The sequence below is a fragment of the Wasmannia auropunctata genome, unplaced genomic scaffold, assembly GCF_000956235.1.
Source record: "Wasmannia auropunctata unplaced genomic scaffold, wasmannia.A_1.0 LD335987.1, whole genome shotgun sequence".
NCBI classification, from domain to species: Eukaryota; Metazoa; Arthropoda; class Insecta; order Hymenoptera; family Formicidae; genus Wasmannia; species Wasmannia auropunctata.
Window position 1 is genome coordinate 147,851 of NW_012026903.1, and position 23,360 is coordinate 171,210.

At 43.0% G+C, this 23,360-nt stretch overlaps 1 protein-coding gene across 2 annotated transcripts in view; it reads left to right on the plus strand.

Annotated features, from left to right (window-relative positions):
* LOC105454181 overlaps window positions 1-23,360 on the plus strand; it is a 110,106-nt gene that overhangs the window by 25,218 nt on the left and 61,528 nt on the right. The gene's annotated exons all lie outside the window — the stretch shown is intronic.

Genomic DNA, 23,360 nt, shown 5'->3' on the forward strand with positions numbered 1-23,360 from the left:
TCGCTCTTCGAAACACCGTATTTCCGGCGTTTTCCAAGTCTTAACATTATATACGCGAATAGAAAGTATACACGGTGATATATCTAGGCGATCACGCGACCGTAAACGGTCGCATTTCAAGCATCATCCCCGTTACTCCGAAAAGAGATAAGACTCATGCGACATTAATCAGGATGACCACCGTGCGCGAGGCGTACGGAGAAGTCACGGGGCGTTACGAGATTCCTGTTCCGCTTGCGCCGTATTTATGCGATTGTCGCGGATTAGGCCGGCGGCCGCGGAGACGAGGAAGAGACCGTTCCCGCGGCACGAGAGAGACGATCTCGCTTCCGCGATTCGTCGAATAATTTCGCGATTTTTCTCGCGCGTCTGTAATCGTCCGATGACACCGCGGACGCGACGCTTTTATACGCGGCTGCGAACCGGAAGAAGCCCGATAATTGGACCCCCAACCCGAGTTTGCCGACTGCCGTTGCAATTACGTCACACCTAACTGTACACCTTAAGGCCGGCCTTATCATCCACCTGTAGAGAAAAAAAAACGCGACTTTAACGGGCGACCACGCGGTAGGATTACACCGTCGCCCACGCCCGCGCGGAAGCGCATTTCGGAGTATCTGTCATGCGAACGCACACGCAACGCGCGTGACAAGGCAACGCGAGATTCCTGCGACTCGAGCCTGCGAAACGACATAGAACTCCGGCACGCATACTGAATCAACACGGCTCGTACTTTCATATTAAACGTCATGATATTTGTTACTATTAATCTCCACGCTATGCATAATCTTCCACGTGTGACATGCAGAAACGATAATTCCCGTTTTCTTAATTAATTGTCCTGTAGAAGTTTAAAAAATTGCGAAAGCACCGTAAGGTACAGTTTGATTATATATACATATGTTTAGGGTACTTTGAAATGTCAGAAAAAAAATTTATCTATTATTAATATACGTTTGTATGATACTGTTTCGTAAGAATCAAAGATTTCAGTTTGCGAAATGCGAAACCCTCATGAATTATTAACGTTCCGTTTGTTCAGAATGTTAGTCGGGGAATTAATGATATTTGCGCCTAACACCGTCGGCTTGGAATTACCGCGTCACTACTATCTTACCGCGTTTGATTCATTTGCCGCTACGACAATGGACAGTTACGGATGTTATTGTTAGGCACGAATCTGCACGAGGCACGATAGGCTCGTCGATCTCGCGAGTTAAGCGGGATAGACGTTACTCCGGTAACGGAGCTTTCGCTGTCGGACGTCGCTGGGGTCCCGTATGAAGAGTAATGATACGGCGTCCGCGAGCGATCATCGACATAAAAGCCCACTGCCTCCTCTCTTGGGAAATAAGCCGGAGCCGCGGCCGCGAGAACTCACCGGACGTAACATTTAACCCGAATGATAGATAATTCTCCGCTCGCCGTTGGCCTGAGGTGATTTTTCCTCGCAGTAAATCTCCGAACGATCGTTATTCCTCGATTGCGCAACTCGTCAAGAGCCGCGCGCTCGCCCGCCAGGTATTCAATTTCGCGAGGGATATAATACGACGCGTGCGACGTCGTATAAAGCACAAAGCGATATTCAACGTGTCAAAGATAGCGCGTTCCTTTTTTCTCTCTGTTTCTATTCTGATTAATCGACCGTTTACTATTCCGATTACTGCGCATGTTTGCGTGCGTTTAAAGTACAACGTTCGTCTGGACGGCTTAAGACGCTCCGAGACACGGTGGCGAGAGCATTATACTTCGGCTCTAATTTCCCCGCGATCCTCTAACTTGATTACGCGCGAGCACGTGTTATTAACACGCGTTCTCGCCGCCGCACTCATCCGAGTCGATTTACCGCGAGCCGCGCGTTACGGTCGTAACGATTTGCGACGTGGCGGCGAAGGTCGCCAGTTGCAGAGCCCGGCCGTGTGTTGCAAGCGTCCTGGGCAGCGCGCGGCGGTCAGGTGAACGCACGCGTGAATATAAAATATCGGCGCCATTATCTAATTAGACGAACACGCCGTAAATAACGTAACGCTTAGCGTATCACATCGCCGTTCCCGAGCTGCCGCTCGCGCAGATATAGGTGGACAGAGTTATCGCCTCGCGCGCCCCGGTATTCGCTCTCGTCGCTCGAGAGCGTTTTCGCCGCGTGAGTCGTGAGAGTTGCTCGTTGATGGCTCTCGAAATGCCCGCTCGCGAGATTCCCGAGCGAAACGGACGCCTATTACCGTTGCCGTAAGCCGCGGAAGAATTGAGTCGCTTATACGACGATTTCACCAATCGTTTCTCGAATTTGCGTTTAAATGAATGCTGAATCAATGGTTTAAAGCTGTTGAATCGACTCATTCTCAGTTATTCATTCAAAATAATGAACTGAATTTCGTTCATGATGTCGCTGTTGACATATATTTCAAGTACACACGCGTCATTACATTCGTAATACCAATTATTTCTTTACGGAAGTCCCCTCGCGTTTACGTAACGTATAATTTCCTCCACGAAATTACAAACAAACGCGTGTTTCAAACAAAGCAAACTTCAAGTGCTCGACATTTTATCGGATTTCATCACGACCCTCGAACGAATCGAACGCGTTTATTCGAAAGAATTGGCCTGGGACAATAACGATAACTCGCTGAAGATTGATACACGTGCTGCGAGAGGCGTTGAATAGCTCGTAGGTACGATCAGTGTCAGTGCCATCGATGAGAGATTAATGGACCACAGCGTGTCGTCGGCGGTCGGGCGATCGAGAGCTGCCGACGCGAAGAAAGAAGCTACAATGGCCGAGAAGGCGAGCGTGAAACGCGTCCACGACGGTCTCACGGTGGGTCGGCGTGTCGTTACACAACGCGTTACACGGCGCGTGCGTGCACACCGATCGGATCGGCGCGCCGCTCGTGACAGGTGTTTGTGCGTCGTGCGAGCGCGAGTGGAGTGAATTGAACCGAGACGGCGGCGTCTCGAATTTACACACTCCCGGTCGTAGGCTAATGATCGTCTCTCACTCGCTATGCGAAATGTACGCCACGATTGGGTGTGTGCAAGCCTAAGCCAGTTATTAGGGCATTTATCTCGTCGGACGATCTATTTATTGAATCTAATTCGCTCCCCGTGTATTCTCTCTCTCTCTCTCTCTCTCTCTCTTTCTTTCTCTCTTTCTCCTGTCTTTCCTCTTCCCTTCGTTCTCGTATTCTCTCGTTTACCGCCGCAGCAGCCATTATCCCCATCGCCCAATCTCGCCGCGTTCCGTTTTCTGTCATTTCGCCTCCGTTAATACCTGGCCTGACTGGTGCTTTCGCACTTCGTCATTAATCGCGGCCACGTCGCCCTGGGACACGACGAAACCCATTTGCCTCTCCCGCCGCGTTCGACGGCGAACGCAGCCGGCGCATTTTCGCTCGTTCGCCGGCCATCGAAACCGTACCCTCCTCCTCGTCCACCTCTTATCCCTCTTTCCTCTCGCCGAACGAGTTATACGACTAGGAGCAAAGGGACCGCAGCGTGCACCGGCGGAGTGTCCGCCCGGTCTCGGCGAAGACCTCGTTTTCTCACGCCGGGACCGACGAGACTTGTCTCAAGTTGCGCAACTGTGCAATTATAAGGCGCCAAGTATCATTTTTCAAATGTAAAAGTTCCAACATCTTTGACAAATTTACGCTGTTAGCTTCGTGACGCAAGTCTGCCTACTTTCAAAATATATCGCTACCTTTATAATACTACAATATATATATAGAATGTATTACGTGTGTAATTAACTAATGTACACTTGAAATAGTTTTCTTCGATTTTTGTTAAATTGCTTTCGCTATTTCGCTAATCTGATTCCTCATCTGATGAAAAAAATTATTAAAAAGAATTAATGCTATCCTATTTTATTCTCAAGAATTTTTTCTAAATATAATCAATTTATTCAATTATGGATAATATGCTATATAATTTCATATCACGTAAAATATCAATTTCGGTGTATCATCCTTGATTGTGATTTCTCATCGCGTCCAACTGCGTATGTGCACGTCGAGATCTTCGTCGCAGGTGTTCGCACGCGCGCGCGCGCGCGCGCGTTCGCGAATCGAGTAGCGTGTAAAGCTGGACGCGCTCGGCCACGGCTGGAGGCTGCGTGCGCGCGAGATGATCGAGCATTATCGTATCTCGGAACACCCACGCGCGCGGCCGGCACACGGCGACGAAGGGAAAGAACGGGCAATAATGTCGCGGACGACCGACCGACCGATCGACCGACCGACCGACCGATCCACGCCCAGGTGCAAAGACGCGACGTTCTCTCTCGCGCTCTTTATCGCCGCGAACGGCTGCACTTCGCTTCGCTTCGCGGAGGCGAGGGTGCTTTCGCAACGACCGCCGGCGTAAAAGGGACCAACGACGTAGCGAAAGGGAGAGACCGGGACCAGGGCCGGGCAAGGGAGAGAGGCTGAGGGGCGGGGGGGGGGGCCAGGCCGGAGAGGGCACGCGCAAAAAAGGCCCATTAACTCTCTACCGTAACCTGGCAGGAGAGGTGCGGATCCCCGTGGCGCGGCTTGCCTTATACCGCGCTAATTAATAATAAATGGCCGTAAAACGAAAAGAGTATATTCTTCATTTTGTACCGCCGTCGCCGCCGACGCTGCCGACGCCGCCGCCGCCGCCGCCGCCGCATCGGAGGCCCCTTCTTTCTGGCAGCACTTTTTTTTTAGACAACGCGTCTTCTCTAGCTTTATCGCCTCACCTGTTTCTGGTGTTATTTAAATGCGAATATTTTCCCACTCGCCCGCGCGTGTAATATCGATAATACGCAAATCACTCTAATGCCTCACTTTCGTCACGCTTATTCGAGGAACTTACGCGTTATCGCGTTGCATTCGGCCTTAAATCGCACGTCCGTAGCGTATTGAGTTGTAAGTTATGTCCGCGTAATCTCTGATTGTCCGTAGGGGATTTATCCGAGGATAGAATAAATCTGTCTGTATATCTATCTGCCTATCTATCTATCTACCTTGCTCGCCGATTAATACCGCCGTTTTACCGCGGTAGCCAACAATCGGGACAATTGCGTATACCTATTGTGTATATCAACGGCGATAATTGTGAAGTGTGTCGCACGTTACCTACGTATATAGTCACGCAAATTTTTCTCTAACTCGCAGTACCACTTACACTTTCGTAACACAGTCTAACGATTCTCCGCGTAAATGTACATGTCCTTAAAAAAAAAAAAAAATACGTAAAAACATTTTTTTTTATCGCGGCGGGGCAATAAGCATCGCATATCCATCGCGAATTCTTGCCGTAAGCGTGTGGGGCAATTAGTATGCTATCGCGAGGATTCCGATCGCACGCTGCGATCGGCACCGATCCGTTGGGATCGGCGTTGGCGGGCGCGCGGATTTCACGAAGAGGTGAACGTACGTTGCACACGTTCGCGTGGAAAGGATAAGTCTATCGTGGAGCAGATCCCTGGTATGCGACGCGGGACCCCACACCGCCTCCACCGCGTGCACGTTAACATCGGCATCGAGCTGACCTACACACGGACGCGCGCCCATCCACCCACCCACCCACGGGGCCGCGACGCGAGAAGGAGAGAAACGTACTCCGTATTCCATCGAAAGTTCACACTAATGGCATTTGCTCTACACTCACGCCGCGCCGTGTGGCACTATACACCCTCGCGGCCCCCCGGGACAGCGACCGGTCGGCCCATTACAATTTATTAGCTCACCCGACGCGGGCGTGTTCGCGGCTCTGTATACGACGACTCGATATACCGGATTGAGTTGGCCGATATCGGCGCTTTTTGCGCGCCGATAGCCGGCGTGTCTGCACGCGCCGCGCCGCAACTCGATCGAGCGTGATCGCGCGTTCGTGCTATTAGGGCCGGTGAATTGTAAAAGTGAGATACGAGGAATAACGCGTGAAATGCTGACGGTAAAAAGTGACGGTGTATTCAGAAGGAAAGCCAGAAAATACAATAGCCATTTGAACCTATGTATGTTTTATTGGAAAGCATAATTCGTTCGTTGAGAAAAATTCTGAGCGAAAGTATGTTAATAATATTTAAAACTTTATATGTCTCTCCTTATTTTTTACACTTATTTTGTAATAATCTTGACATATCGTGATATTAAAATGACGAAGTAGGAGTAACGAGAGATGATCAGTGTATGCCACAAAATCAGATCGAGACATTTTTGAGATTCGTGTCATTTTGTAATAGAAGACGATTGATGAAAGTGATGAAAAATAAATCGGAGTTAAATTCCTGCGGATCATTGTCGATCGGAGCGTCGGTTGTATATCGCAATATCACGAGAGAAAAAGAAAGAGAGCGAGACGCGATAGCGCAACAGGACGAAGGATGGAAAGAGAAAAAGTCCTTCCGATATTTTCCGATAAAAGAAGAGAGAGAGAGAGAGAGAGAGAGAGAGAGAGAGAGAGAGAGAGAGAGAGAGAGCGCATGCTTTGGAAGCTAGATGCACTTTGCTTTATGGTAGGCGGATCATTCACACCTCCACTCTGGCAGAGGCCAGGCCGGTTGTTGCGCCTGGGTTAAAGGAAAGGAGCAGCTGGGGCTATATGTAGGAACTGGATCGCATTCCCCGCTCCGTGGGGCATAAAACCGCTGAGATAATATTGCCAGATAGGTTATTTATTGATATCTCGGGCTTAGGCTGCCTCTTAGCCACGATGCTCTATGCCCGGTGTGCCATCACGGAAACCTTCCGCGGGATCGCATAATGCCCCGCCACGTTAGCCTGGCCTCTTCCACGGTGCCTATATACGAAACCACCCGTGTAACATCCTGCTGGGGAACCAGGGTACCGTTGATAGCCCTGAGAGATGCGAGATTTGCTTCGGTATAACCTCGTCAAGAGCCCACGGCTTCGATACGGCGACGAAGAATCGACGGCGGTCCCTAAATAGCGCGTTTTAACATTCCTTTTTCCATAGATAATAAGATGTAGAGAGTGCATTAACAAGTATTCTATTTTATTGATTAAAAAATAAAAACAAATATTATTTTATTATAATTAAAATATTTACAGGACGTGTATATAATTTTTTAAAATTTTCAGAGAAAATAGAGGGACATTCGAAAAAATTGCAGATGTTTATTATTTCTTTAAATTGTGTATAGTCACGTGAAAATCTCCTTAACAATTCTTACGATTTAGTTGCGATGTCATTTATTTAAAAATTAAAAAATTTAATTTTATCTTTTATTCTCTCAAAATTTAACAAACAAAATTTCTTTTATCTTTAATTGTAAAGTCTATGTTTTCGATTGCTAGCAATCAACTAGAAATTAGTTAAAGAATTTAGCGAAGCTGGGACATCCTGTACACGCGTCGTTTAGGTTTCGGTGTAGGTGTTGGAACGTAGGCGCGATATATGTATTTCTCATCTCTCACGCGGAGTCGTATTCGCCGGATCTGCGACGATTCGTTCGTTTGTTCGTGCGTCAGTTTGGTGCCTATATAAACGCGGCATGGCAGTAAAGAGTGACGCGCGAATGTCCGCGTCACTTTCCAATTTCTGTATACCGCCTTCTACGCTCCGTTTTAAAGCAGGTTCGCCCGTCGTCCAGATCGGCCGCGATCGCGCGATTTGCATATTCAACGAAGCCCCGCCGATAGCTCTGCACGCCTCCGACTGCTTTTTCCGACGCTTACGCATAATATACGTGCTACGCGCATATTTCGCGATATCCCGTGGGGGCATTAAGCTAACTCGTGTACCGTTATGAGACACTTATATACGGCGGGCGCCAAAGAAGCGACGGCCATTTCGTCGGAATTAAAAATCGCGATTAAAGGAAAGTGGCGCGACAGCAAGGCGACCTTTTTCCAAACCATCGCGAATCGAGAAAAACATGATAAGGATACTCTAAGAAATTATTAATGAGTTTGCCTGATGATAATGACGTATACGATTCTTGATCGGTCTCGATCCTTTAACTTTCTGTGAGCTCCCACTTCCTGCTCCATTATCCAATCCTGGCTGCAATGTTGTGATCCAAAACTTTCCCACAGCGGCGAAAAAGGCGCAAGGGATAGACCGGGGAGGTCAGTGAAACGCGAGAGATCCGCGAACACGTCGGAGCGGAAAAAAAAAGAGCGACGCGAGCAGGTTACACGGAGATTTCCCTCGGCGGGGCGCACGCAGCACGGTTTCGTGCCAATCGTTGCGCCGGTTAGGAGTAATTAATTACGCGAACGAGCGATTAATGATGCCTCGAAGGCTCTCGTGGCCGAGCGGGCTCGCTCGCGCTCGAAAAGTCATCCTTCAAGCCGCGGCGCGGCCGCTCGGTCGGACCCACTTTCGCGACGAGACACGATTTTTTCCCCGATCGTTCGACATCGCGCATCCGCAGCGCGGGATACTCGTTCGATCAACCTTATAGGCGATCGTTCGCGCGGAATCGTTCATATGCATATGTAAATACGATACGGGATATGTGGCGACATGTAAGAACATTGTAGAGATTTCTCGATAAAGATACGCCTGAAATCAAGAGACATGTAAAGATTTTGAGTTGATAATTCCCGCTCCCTCCTCCTGTATTTCCAACAGGATATACAATAAAAACATTTATTTAATGTGTCGCATTAATTAATGTCACGATGTATTATCAGTAATGAATCTATAATATTCAAATATTAATTAATGTCAATTTTTCTGAATCTCAATTTTTCTGATTACGCGATTTTGGAAAGCACAATAAGCTCTTAAAATTCAATTTTAATGGCACGCGGAGCGCGGAGATTTTTGCTCAATTGTCTTTAAACGCGATTGTAGAATGGCATAGAGAAAAATGCGCAGTTGTGACGAGGCATTTTATTTTCCTTGCAACAATACCTGCAGACGTAGAGGAGCGAAGTGCTGTGTCAACTTCGACGACGGCATCGAAAAACAGCCGCGTCACGTATAACACACTTTCCGTACGCGGCATAACATAAACAGCCGCGCTTAGAAGCGGCGCGACGCGGCGACGCGCGTCAGGTGCGACAAGGTCCCTTAAGACCCTTGTTGCATCAACGTTGCGCAGGTGTATACGCGGTACCGGGAGAAGCTAAATCGGGAACGGTGAGGTCATGGTGGTCGAGTCGGCTAAAGAGAGAGGCACTATAGGCTGATTATCCGCCTAGGAGGTGTCGTCCGAACGTTTTTGGTATTAACGAGGGAGGCGATCTGCATAATTATGCAATGATCCGCCTGCAGCCCCGCCGCCGCTACCGCTGGGGCTGAAAGTCTAAAACGAATGCGTGCGATAATCTGCATAATTGCGCAATCACCGACATAAAGTGAGGTTTTAATAATCGGCGCCGGGGATACGTGTCCCGCGCGCGCAGCGCTCTCGCTCGCGCGATAAGATCGCGCGTGGACTCGTTAAACGGCATCGTAATATCGCGTCGCGCATTTTGGATTTTATGATCCTCGTCGTGTATCGAGGCTCGTGACGATGTAAATCACTCTCCGACACGCATATACGATCGTCGCATTAGCAGTCGTTGCGCGTGCAAAAATCCGACTTTTGCGGTCTAAATTTGGCGGAACAGAAATTCGCGCAAAAAGTCTCTCGAATATCAAGTTTTTAGTTTAAAAACAGCGTTTTCGTGTACCCTAAAAAAGCAAGTGATTTCCGAGAATTTCTACACCGATGTAAAATAATAAAGTCTATTTTAAGGGTTTAACTTGAAATTCTTTTGCACTAAATAAATTTGAACGGATTTGTTAACTACGAATTTATATTAAAACGGCGGAATTTTATTTTTTATATTTTCACGGCTCCAAATTTAACATAGAATTTAAATAAATTTTAGATACTGTATTACATATTGAAATGATCTCTCTCTCTTTCGCAAATACATTGTAACACAGCTTCATACGTGGCGAAAACTAATACAATTGCGCGAGATGAATGGCCGGTCGACGTCATTCACCTCTTTCCAGGTAGCTCATCAATACGCCTCCGGTTAAAGGAAGGTCGAGCGGACCGCTTATGTAATTATTAGCTTAGTTACGACAACGTGTCGTGATATTACCGCGCGTGTGGTCCGTTTTGATGTTGCTTGGCGAACGGTGGCATACAATACCAGGTCGGGTGTATTACTACACGTCGATACCTTGATCGGCGCGCTTTGCTCGCCACTTCCTTACACGTCCACCTCGTGTACACTTGCAAGACCCGTCAACTAATCCGTACATTAACATTCAATGAACTGACTCACGCTGTGTGTAACAGATCGAATCGGGAAATCGTTTTTTCGACTAGTATTTAATACTAACAGTATACCCCAACATACTTTCTATAATTATGTAAAATCGTATTTCCTGATATTAAATTCTCTTTTACCTGCAGCTGATTAAGGATTGAGTTTCCGATCGATTCGAGCTACTTTTTTTCGACAGGGAAAACAGTTATTAAGTCTAATGATACGAAAATACGTGCATGATCATATCAAATTATTTCCTGCCCTTCGTTCTGTCTCTTCTTTTTTACTTTTACTTTTAGATACGAGAAGATATATATTATAATTAATAGAAACGTTAAGCAAACGCTTTTCCTAAAAGTAGGAAACCATATTAATTGCTATTAATATCAGTTACAATTTTAGTTAGATTTACAATTAGATTGGTATTTTTATAATACTTTTGATCTATTAATATTCCTCTCTAAATTCTGAAATAAATTCTTGAAATATTTAATTCATTAAATTTCTAACAATTCCTCAATGATTTATACGCTAAGCGACATCGAGACATTTCATTCGTTGACAAAGTAGACAAAGTGGTGTACAAAGTAGATATTCTACGGACTATTTCGATGATGAGACCAAGTAAAATCCCTTCCTCGCGGCTTATTGCCGCAAATGCAGACATCCTGTTTGTCTACGCGATTAACAAACAAATTAACATTCCAAGCCGAAACAGCGGTACTTAACGCTATCTGTTGCCTCAAATGGTAGTAAATGCTTTTCATGCCATAAATAAGACTTGGACTCGAACTGGTTTACCCCCGCTTTACAAAGATGAGATATGTCGTACTTTATTGCTTGTTTAACGCGCGAGCGTGCATAACGCGAGCGTAAGCGGATTGTTATAATATTCATGTGTTATAATTTTATAATCGCTCTCATAGTGGCAGACTTAGCGATAAGCCGCCTAAGTGGCTCGCTTAATGCCCCGACTATCGAAGTGTTCTCGCCGCTCTGTAAGTTTATACCCAGTTCTTACAAATTTATAATTATTTAATAGTAAGTAGTAAATATTATAATAATATTAAATTGATATTAAAATAATTTGGAAGTTCAGAAAAAAACTTTATACTTCTTGGTTTACAAAATGACAGCATGTGCTGTTTTATTTCGAGGCCGAGAAAAAAAAAGATCCTTAAATTTCACTGCGCTCCAAATCTCTGAAGAACTTCAAATCTGCTGTTATACTATTTTTGGAATATATCTCGATTTCAGAAATGTTATCCTATCTCTCTCTCTCTCTCTCTCTCTCTCTCTCTCTCTCTCTCTCATTTCGCTTTTCATTCTGTATAACGAGGCCGAGAGTCTCTAGTGTCATTTGCATTTAAGCACGTGCCTAACTTGTCTATAGGGGCAAAATAGACTCCACTCTTGAGAGCTCATTATCCGATTCCCCCATTGGCTCTCGCGCGATTCGCGATGCCGCCGATGAAGATTGCCCGGATGTTTTGCATACTTCTGATTACGCCGTTATCGATCCCGCCGAGCGAGGCCTAAGCCCCCGTCTCCTCGGGGTTACACGGCGGGTTTATTAACTCCCGTGTCAGTGTCCCGTGTCGCACTTTGTTACTCCGGCTGACAACGTAATCTCAGTACACGCCGCCCTGGTGCTCGCTCGATAATCGATACGCCGATCGGCTAGTGATCGTTGCCGAGAAGAAACATTGTGCGTTAAAGATCCGTTTAGCATCGACATGACTCTCGATGCGACACCATGGTATCCAATTCAGCTGTTCGGCAAAATTATGGCATAAATAATTTTCATTACTTTGAGAATAAAAAAAATATATAATATACTTTTAATGGAATAAATTATTATAGAATTTTCTTGTACCGCGCGGTATCATATAAAGTGAAGAATCTTGATTCATATTTAAATGAAATCTGAATATTTTTAATAAATTAAATTGTAATTATTATATAAAATAATTCAATTTTAAACACGCAATGTGGTTAAACATAATGATTAAGTTTATACGTATAATGTTAAGTGTGGGAAGAAAATGTGTTAAAATTGCGATACCTTACACTTGTGTGTTATAACGAGCCATTCATCGAAAAAATATTCTCGCGGACAGTTGTCGACGTTACGAGACCCATCTGCTGCATCATGTATTGTGAAAGCATCGTAAAAAGTACCGACGACGCGAGCGAGAGGTTGAAATCTATCCTTTAGCGTGGCGCCAGCGAGCGAAGGTGTACGCGGAGTCCGCGGGGGTCACGCAGGTACAAACTCCGCATCGTCATTTTGTTCCGTATATGTTAAGTGTGTTACACGTGGATTATGCCCGTGCACGTTTTAACTCGACATAATCGTATCCTTCCCCGTTGCGCGACCCACTTTGCAAGGTCGTGGGATCAAGCATCAGGCAGGTGCAGACAGTACCGCTTATTGTTTTTTACCGAAAATCGCACGCCACGATATTATTATTCGACACGCTTAATACGGTATTAAGCCGACAAATATAATCATCTTCGACGTTTACATTCGACGGATTCACCACGAGCCGGACAGGCGGCGTTAGGGCTCTATTAGCGCGAAACCTTTTAACGTCGTTTTTATAAATCTACGTTTAACTATTTATAGTGCTAGAACGGTCTCACATTTCGTGTCGTATCAACGCTAAATCCAGATGTATGAAAGCTCAAATTTCGCTCGAGGACGTAAAAATTTTCAAAAGTACGGAGAATATATAAGTCATAGTAACAGAGTAGCTTTTTCTACAAATGTTCAATGTGGCGAAAAGTATACCTTACAAAAATGCAAGGGACATTATCCCACAGGTGACACTCGCGGGATACGGGTAATACTCGTTCGAGCGTATGATAATTCGCGACGAGCGTATACCGCTACCCACTTCAATGATCACCGCCGGTGTTCCCACGGAGAGAGAACAAAGCTCTGCAGCAACAGGAGCGACGCGCACTTGTCGACGAGTTGCGAGTCGCCGAGCGTGCTGCGAGTGCCGACGAGGACTACTCGAGAAATATACAAGCACACTGTTGCGCCATCGCGAAGTTCACCTTATTGGAAATGCTGAACGGGAAATACTCGGGAGCCGCGCGATTGCGAAAGGCAGATCGAATGTTTAGGAGAGATAGGGACTGCGAGAAATTCATGTACCATAATAATTAACTATCTTTTCTAATTAAATCACTTAGGCGGCGAATCTGGAAAATTAACAAATCTTTCTCCAAGATTCTAAATAACGTAATTATTTCGACTGATTTATATGTATTAATTTGCAAATAAAAAATGTATTTGTAGAAATTATGTAGCGTGCGTAAGTACGCTATATTTTGTTAAGCAACCTATGACAATTTCTAAAGGAAACAAAAATATTAAGTTTACATTTCATTGAATATTTTTTATATTTTATAATGGAATTTTTAGTAACAAATATTCATTATGAATTTTATATTTTAGTAACGTATACAAAATTATATTTGCTCTCTCTCTCTCTCTCTCTTTCTTTATTGATCTTATTTTGAGAAAAGATCTTTTGTAATTTAATGTATTTCTCGTTTCTCAAGGTAAGCCACTATTCTAAATACATTTCGTAACATTTTATATCTGGTGTTGTCCAAACACAAAGACGCCTAACAGATTCGTCTCGTCAGATTGGCGATCTTGGTCAAGGAGTCGCTCACTTTCAAACCTAGCGAGGAGGAACGTGCCGATCGACATGAAACAGTTTGTTTCACTTATATCTATGTGATATAAATAAATATCGAGCCGTTCGTGCCCGATCGTTACCCCGTTTACTCGGGCAGGAACGGCGCGGCGGCGCGGCGCCGAGCGATCAACCGTTGCTTGATGCATACGGATCGATAATCATCGAAAATTCGAGGTCGAATTCAGGCACGATTCAGGCATTCGTGGAGCGTGCTAGAAAAATCGTCCACCAGTGCCTTGCACGAATTCGCGTATCGTAGCCACGATAGAGAGGCTGTAGAAAGGCGCCCGCGCTCGCGGCCCGCAACGGCCTGTTTCCGGCTCTGCAGACACGTGCATCTCGCGATTGCATCTGGCGATTGGCATTCTGGAAATTTCCGTGCCCGACGTGCGGAGAAAAAAAAAGTATCGAGAAGCATTCGGCGCTGACGGCTGGAATGCGACGACTGTCCCGTTTGCGCAGATTTTTGCACGGTTTGCTGCAGCCGTTAGCCACGGCAGGCATTATTCTTCTTCTTATCGAGACGCAGCATTATTTTTCTCGCATCAGCAGATTATCGGGTGTGCAAGAGACTTCGCGTCGCGAACGTATCATTATGTGTGCAGATATCTGTAATGACTCATTTTTCACTCTTGATTGAACGTCGACGAAAGTTCCTCGAAAGGCAACAATACAACGATCTTCCGCGAATGCAATTTGTAAATCACAATGCTGTTACAATGTTTACGTAGTTAATCTCGAGATGAACGCCTCGACGGATTGCAGATTACTAACTACAAAACGCTACCGTGATTCACAATCATAAGGCGAAATCTACGCTCGAAACCTTCGCGTGTTTTAACTTCTCATTTTCCTCAACTCGTTCTCGCGAAATGCAACGCGATTTTCACGCTGCTTATTTTTCCGCGGTTTGTTTGTAACCGCAAAACAGTTCCATTGTAACGTCGACATTGTGCGAAATGTATACGAATGTTTCATCAGGATTTCACGAATATCTCGCAAGACACTTTACTGAGAGAATTTAAAAGAAAGAAAAGAAAAGTGAAATTAAAAAATTCAATTTTTTATTGAGTGATGTAAGGAGTCATTTTCTCAACCAAATGCATTTGAATTTGAATTGAAAAATAGCATCAAGCAATAGTATAAAAGTATAAAATAATTTCAAATGTATTTTACAATACAAAAGATGTCAATTCTTAAAAATGTTTCATATAGTTTCCCATTTTTAAAATTTTTCTACTATACAGATTTAATAATATTAAATAAAAATGCGTACTGCCAATGTTTCAGAATTTCAAAAATTTACATGCAACTCTGCTGTTTATATATTCTTGCTGTATGTTTTATATTCCTTCAAATAATCAATTTAATTACATTCAATTAAAGAAGAGAGATTAATGAAAAATAAAAGGAGAAGCACGATTAATATAATTGCAAGCATGTTCTCGCGTGTACGCGGAACGTTATAATCAGCATTCCAGCAGCTCGTTGATGCAATGCCAGTATATTGTGACAGCATACACTTGCACGATAAATTACGAGCACACATCATTGTATCCTCCCCGTCATCGTCGTCGTCGCCGTCGCCGTCGACCTTCTGTCATGCGTCCGCGAGCGCGCGCGCACAGTTCTCTCCCATTTTTGCCCTATCGATATCCTATCATTACGACTAAAAGGGAAATGGCGGTAGGTATTATTATTGAAATGTCACGCGATCATGTTATTAAGCTGTCTCGTAACACATCCATTCGCACGACAAATACCGTCACGCGAAACTCTCCGCTACGCTCGTCGACGTCGTACGTCGAGATAATAAATTGTACGGCCGGCCGCGCACAGATTTCCGGCACTTATGCTAGTTAACGTGCGCCGGACACTTGTAACACGTCAATTTTCCACATCTCTCTTTACGTATACACGTTATCATGTTATCATCCCGAAAGAGGCGGGACGAGATTCTCGAGCGAGTATCATCGAGCGATGCCTAGTCTGCCGTTATATGTAAATATGTAAAGGAAAATAATTTTACTTTTTCTTGTTATAATTTTTTTATAGGCATAATGATAATATAATTTGCCTAATAACAATAATTATTATTTTCCGATTTAATCTGCGATTTTTCTAATTTTTCCTTCGTATATCTTCCGACATTATTGTCAGAACAATTAAGACTACGACAAACGACGCTATTACAATTAAATAATTAAATGAAAAGCGTGTAGAGTAGCTCATTGTCGAACATCCGGTGTAATAAAGTATCAATAAAATGTTAACGCGAGACCTCGCTCCCTATAGACAACAGCATTTCGCGACGCAATATTGCCTCTCGTTGGAAATAAAATGCAAAGACTCGACAGATTCTAGGCGTGATCGGCGATTAAGCAAGGGACACCTGCCAACCCGCAAGCTGCGGTCTGCTGCGAGCTTTGCGAAATCACGGCTGCGAACTATATCGGCTGCGGCCGCCGCCGCGCGCCGCGCCGTACCGACGTTGCGCACTGACAACCACTGATTTCATTCTGGGAGGTGTCAGGTCCGATTTACGACACGACACGAATGCCAATAGCCTGGCAGTGAGCATAACTCATTTCGCTCCGTGGCAGTGCGCCGCGGCCGGCCAGTGCGCAACGCAGCTCGCGGTATACAGCTCTCGCTCGCAAGCGGAGCGATTTAAAACGTCGTTTTTCTCGCTTAGAAGCGAGGCCCGCGCGCGCTCTTGTACCTAGGCGTGGTAGATCGGACCCCGATGTAGCCCACCTTTCCAAGGCTCTCCAAGGGTCCGCGCAAACTCGCATTGTTCTCCTCGTTCCGCGCGGAAATATCGCCGCGCACCCTCGCAGACATTAACGCGAACGGGATAATTGCGAGGCTCAGTTATGTCCTAAGTGCTCCCAACTAACTTTATCGTGTGAGCAGCCAATTCAATGAATCGACGGCGAAATGTTTCGTCATTGTTCTCGCATGAAAATGCAGCAATACCATTTGACAGTTGAAGATACGCTCGCTACGTCAGATAAACATTATTGTTGAAGTACAATGGAGAAAGTTCAATTAATTCGAAGAAGAGCTCGAAGCAAGAATTCAATATTTTTTTTATAAAAATTGAAAAAATATTCTTTATAAGTCAAGAAAAAGACCCTCACGATTATCCATGTTATCTCTATATTTCTAAATGATATTTTTGAGCAGACAGTTAAGTAAATTTACATATACATAGAATAAATTTCTTTACGTCACGTTTCCATGTTTCCTTATAATATTATTCAAAGGAGATATTCGGTTTTTCTTCCGGACTTGTCGATTATTCCCAGAGAAGATAAAGAGAAGCGAGGTGTGGCGAGGTTGAATGTAGCTTTTCCAGGGCAACGTACACGCCGGTGCACTTGCATTGTTCTCTACGTAAAAGCATTACGATCGGTCTATCAGCGCGAAAGGGTATGAAATAATCGTAAATTCTATTAGGCAACAAATTTATCGATATTACAATCGTTTTACGCAGTTCTCTATGCGATATCCGCATCATTCCGACAGAAGAGAAAGAGCAATAATATTTCTGCAGCTGCCAGCGAAGAACATCGTTAATATTTAATACAATAAAAAAATCTGCAAATTTTTATATTAAAAGTAAAATTTAATGTAGATAAATATAATGTAGATTAATATCTGAAAAAAATAAAATTAATCTTTATCAGACATTGGTAAAAAATATTTGCGTTTTGAGCATTTGCTTAATATTCTTTTTTTTTTTTAGTCGCGTCGCTCTGGTCGCGCTCCCGAATTGTAAAACTGTGACGTGGCGTTACGCAAACTGAAAGCATTGTTTTTCCCATCCAGAATGCTTATTATATATTGAGGCGTGGTAGATCGGATCGATACCGGGCGACCGACAGGTACCCTAACGAAGATATAGTCCAGATAATCCTAACGATAAATCGACAAGCCATAAGTTACGCCACGCTCCGACACGGACGATTATTTCGTTATCGCTGAAAACGCGTGCACACAATTCCCTTCTCACGCGCTCGTAACGACGAGATAAGAAGAAAAAAAGACACCGGGTGGGAAAAATGGAAAACAAACCGTTCCATCTTTCATCGAGATAGAGCCGGCTCCTGGATCGCGGATCCGCTATGGATTTAAGAAACCGATCTTTCTCGCGGTCGGGTTTATGTTCAGGCGTGGTAGATCACGTTGATGTAACTATTCGCTTTTATGTAGCTAGCAAATCTGCCGAGGTTCGCATCGTATTCCAAGTTACACCACGTAACATTACATAAATTTTGATGCGCGCGTAAGAAAGAAAAGAAATTATTATTTTTATTTGTTACTTACAATCATCATTGTTCTTTATTTGTTCATTATATATGTATATCATAAAGGATAAATTTGAAAAATCTATTTCATGTTATAGATTTAATTTGATATGTAAGTAATTAAATAATAAGCTTGTCTGTTGATTATTACGAAATTCCTGTTTAAACATCTACGACAAAACAAATGATTTAGACATTAATTGCTACTTAGTACGCGCAAAAAAGATACTCGCCCTGGAGAAGACGTGATTATTGCTATTAATAAATCATCCTTCTTCATTTCAAGATCAATCCTAAGGAGATGCAACAAATCTCCTTAATGCTTGCTCAAGCATATATACGTAATAGAAGGCTTGCATAAATATACGATGGATCTGCGCTGTCGGATGTCGGAATATGTTGGAATGTGTCACGTTGCCGTTGCATAAATCTAAACGGCCTCTGATCGGCGATACAGCAGTCGCCAGATGAATGCCGGAGATACCCATTACCGCGAAGAAAGAGAGTGAGGGAGTGAGAGAGCGATGTATCTCGACAGTATCTAAGGGGTTATCCATGCGCGCGAGATTGCGCCGCGAAGAAAGTGTCCGATGAGAGATATAAAACTGAGATGTTTCGAAACAACGTCGAAAGACGATAAAGTTCTTAACCGAAGCGATTATTTGTTAGAGCACAGTTGCTACCGTATAGATGGAGACGAGGTCGGAAAGAGTCATTCGCGATAGCGCTTGCTAATTAATAAATTGGTCCGCGAACAATACGAACAATTTAGCCTCAAGTAGGACGAAGATGGTCAAATTGTTCGAAATCAAGAAAAGGCAGACAAACATGATCAGACGCAATTCATTAATCCCTTCAGAAATTCAATTATGTATGACTAAAAGATTTTTGCTTCCTTGATTTCGTGAAATTGAGTATTCACTGTTATTTCAGTGATTAAAGAATGTATATAAATCTATACAAAAGAAAAACATATTTAGTATTAACTTCTAAATATCATATGTATAATATGAAAGTAAAAAAATTCAAATATACTGTAATATATAGTAAAAATAATGTGTTATTATAATACATTAACATTCCAATAATTTATTGGAGAAAAACATGTTGCTTTAAAGATTGTTCTTAAAATAGTTCTTAAAATTATTTTAAAATTGTTTTCTTTCAGAACATATTATATACATTCATAAGTGTGCAATATTTCTTTTGAGGACTAAAAACGATTCAATGTATTTCCAGTCGTGAATGAAATTTCACGGTCTATTAAGACTACTCTTTCACGTGGCGTTAACATGCGAATTAGACGCGGCTAACATGTAATCAGTCAAAAGTAACTTGCGCGCAATATATTCAAGAATGGGTCCGCTAGCGAATTGATCGATAGACTGGACCAGATTACAGGCGATGCATGCAAAAAAAATAAAGCTGAAAGAAATACGAAAAAGAGACAAAAGAAGTAAGAAAGCAAGGTCAAACCGCATCCATGTATCGCATGGAATTCAAGGCTAAAATCGATTTAGCATGAAATCAATTTTGCATTGGACCAAACATTAAATAACGCACAAATATAAAAAGCTTCTTTTAACATTATTATAAAATTGTATGAAGAAAGACAATATATTAACGAATCGATCCAGAAGACAGAAAAATGGGAAAAACACGTAAATTACTTCCTAAGTGAGCATTCACCAGGAATATTACTCACTCCTAATCTTTGGAAATATTAGTCACCACTATAGAAATTTTAATATTTTATTGTTCAAGTCTCTCAGGACCAAGAAAACTATGAGCGTGAAGGCTAAGATGCATTTACGAGCATGATATAATTATGGTACTCACCAACGATGTCCGTGTGAAACCCGCCTAAAACGCAATTCTCTTCCGTTGACCATCATCCAATTACCGAACCCTGCGGCAGCCCGACATATTTTAATTGGATAACTGTAATCAGATAATGAAAGGGAGTTAATCATTTCGCAGAAAAAAAAGAGAAAGAAAGGAAGAGAGGATTAACTTTCTCTTTCGACGGGGGGGGGGAGGGAGAAGAGGAGCAATGGCGGTTATGTTAAGATTCATAAAGATTAATTCCTGATTTCATTGTCAGTGATAAATAAAAAAAAGTAATAATAAAAAGTGGATAATTTCAAATTCTTTTTACTTAAATGCATCTTGTTTTTAAATATCGAGATCCATACATAATTTTGCGAAAAATGATTCAATGTATTATTACAATTACAAAAATTGAATTCACATTCGAAACAACGCGTCATAATTTCTCGGCGCACGTCAATACATCAATGACGATCGCCTGACCGACATAATCCACATGAATGCGCACTCTTGCGAATGTGCACATTCCTTCAATGAGGCAAACGGCGGAAACACGTAGAGGAAACACGCGCGGAGGAACTGGAAAAAAAAACGGGGAAAAAGACGAAGCAACAAATAAATGTACGAACGAACGAACGGAACGTAGATAGAGAGAAAGAGAGAGAGAAACGGCGCAGTCACGCAAACGAAGGAGAATTGCCCAGATAATACGTACGTGCGAGTACTACTTGCGCGAGGCATCGCGCGAGACGCGGAGAGGGAGGCTCTCACTCGGCCAGGCTCTCACTTTCACGGAGTCGCCGTGACCGAGATAAAGATGGTAGCGGGCGCGTTGCTACCACCATACGGTGGACTGACCGCTAACGTCTCTGCACCATATATGGCCGCCGCGTGTACACCACGAAAGAGCGTATGTGGATGCACGTACATACGTTCCGTACCGTATATAAAACGTACGTAACTACGGGCATGCACGTGCACCGCGGCGCACAGGTAGCCGTCCGGCATGTCGACAGATCCGAAAGGATCGATAGATCAGTCCTTTAATTACGACCTGTACGCACAACTGCGGCCTCGGCCTGTGCAATGCGCGCCGGACGATTGGATCGCCGCGCCGTGTGTGCCCTACTGGTACACATGACGCGTCACGGTACGCGCCGGCTGGATGTTAATCAAGGTGTAGCCTCGTATTTGGTGATGCTGATCGCATCAGTCGTCCGGCACGACAGCTCAGCACGGGTGATGTCAGTGATGACGAAAAAAAAAACTTTCTTTTCCAAAACTCGAATTTATTATAACTTGCTGATTCAACTGTATACATTTACTATAGATTCTATTTTAATCCTATTTTATTTATGAATTAATAACTAATTAATTAATTAATTAATAATTAATAATTTTCTTACAAGTTTTTATTTTTGTGAATTATATTAAATTGTAATTTTCAATAGAAAATATAATAAAAAATTATTTATAGAACATGTTAATAGCGTGTAAAAAAATTGTTAGAATGATATCAACTACTTGTTTTTAATATAATTATTATAAAATTGATTTTTAATTCTTAATATTAAACGCACGATTAATTTAATACTTTATAATGCGATGCAATTTTAGATTAGAATAATCCTCCATTAGCATTTCTTAGATTGCCATTTTGATGGAACGGTAAGCTGATTAAAATGCGCATTCATTAGCACGCTCTCAATTTAACGATGATAAAAAAATAAATAATTCGAACCTTAAATTTCGAGCTTTCAAGTTTATGTGTTGCATTATATAAATGTGCCAAACACCATACCGTAAGACAAGCAAATCGAACGCAATAGAATATTGTTCCCTTTATCTCTCTCTCTCTCTTCGGAATGAAAAAAATAGGAAGCTCACCTTTCCCGATTTATTATCTCACGCCGGGCGGTGCTAAATAAGAGAAAGAGGGAGGGAGGGAGAAAGAGATAGAAACTGTAAGAGACGGCAAATAAGAGACGTGGAGCAACGATGCACCGTTCGACACGATTAATCCGCAGATTTACGCGGGCCTTATCGGCGTATGCATTGGAATCTTGGAATACGGGAGGCGGTCGATACGACCGAGCAGGAAGGCAACCACGATGCAGGGGGGGAAGCGTTATTTCAGGAGGGAAATCTGACTCCTACGGTGCGCAATAAAAGATGTTGAATTTCGTAATATCTCATCGAGAGAGGCGGCGGCGCGCGGCGGTGAGCCGAGAGAAGAAGGCCCTTTGCTCCCGCACAAAGAAACTAACACGCGAAAGAGATGACCTCTTTCTCTTTCTCTCTCCCTCGCTCCTTTTTCTCGTTTTCTCTCTGTATTCATACACCTTCGTACATGCACGCTGTATGTATACGTCGCTAGACTCTGTTTATACGCAACAAGATTTCGCGTTTATACTCCGTGAATGATCGCGACCGTATAGAAATCGAAAGTGGATTCTTAAGATTTGCCATAAGTGGCACCGATCGCTCGCGCGAGGACCTGTCCGTACCCTATATGGATTCGTCGCAGATCCACCGATCTATCCTTCGATCTATTCTCGATTATGACTCACATATCCTGCGCCACTTTTCTCGCGGTTCTCGCAAATTGCTAAAGGACAATCGATGTTTCCTTATTGAATCTTTTTTTAAAATTATTTTTATATTATATGCATATTATTGTACTTAGGTTTATTTTTCGAGATTTTTAAATGCTTCTATTTTTGAATTTATATTTTCTAAACAGACGTACGGATTCAAACATAAAAAGCATGGCATTTAAGAAAATATGAATTTTTAAAAATATATAAAACTTCAAAGATACAAATAGCAGGGAAATTAAAAACCACATTAAAATACGATCTTTCAGCGACGAAAAATTTACATGACTAAACCAGCTCATTTGTCACGGATTTTACATGGTTGGACCAAGAATAAGCGAGTGAATATATTTCTCTTGTTTTTAATCCTCATTCGCTTCATCCTCGTGTTTTGTCCTTTTGATCGAACAAATATTTTTGTTTCATCGCGCGAGAAAAAGGCGAAACATTCAAGGCAAAACAGGTACAAGTTTGTAACTAATTGACGATGTCAATTTACTATTTTATTACCTACACGTGTTTTTCTAAATACAGTTCTTAAGCTCCCGATAATATCTTTGAGTATATATGTATATAGATATACAATATCTAAGCATATTTTGATTAATTTGGTATATATTATTTCTTAACAAAAATAACGAAGACGTTGATAAATGTTTAATCATAAATAATAAAAAATTAAATAATTTG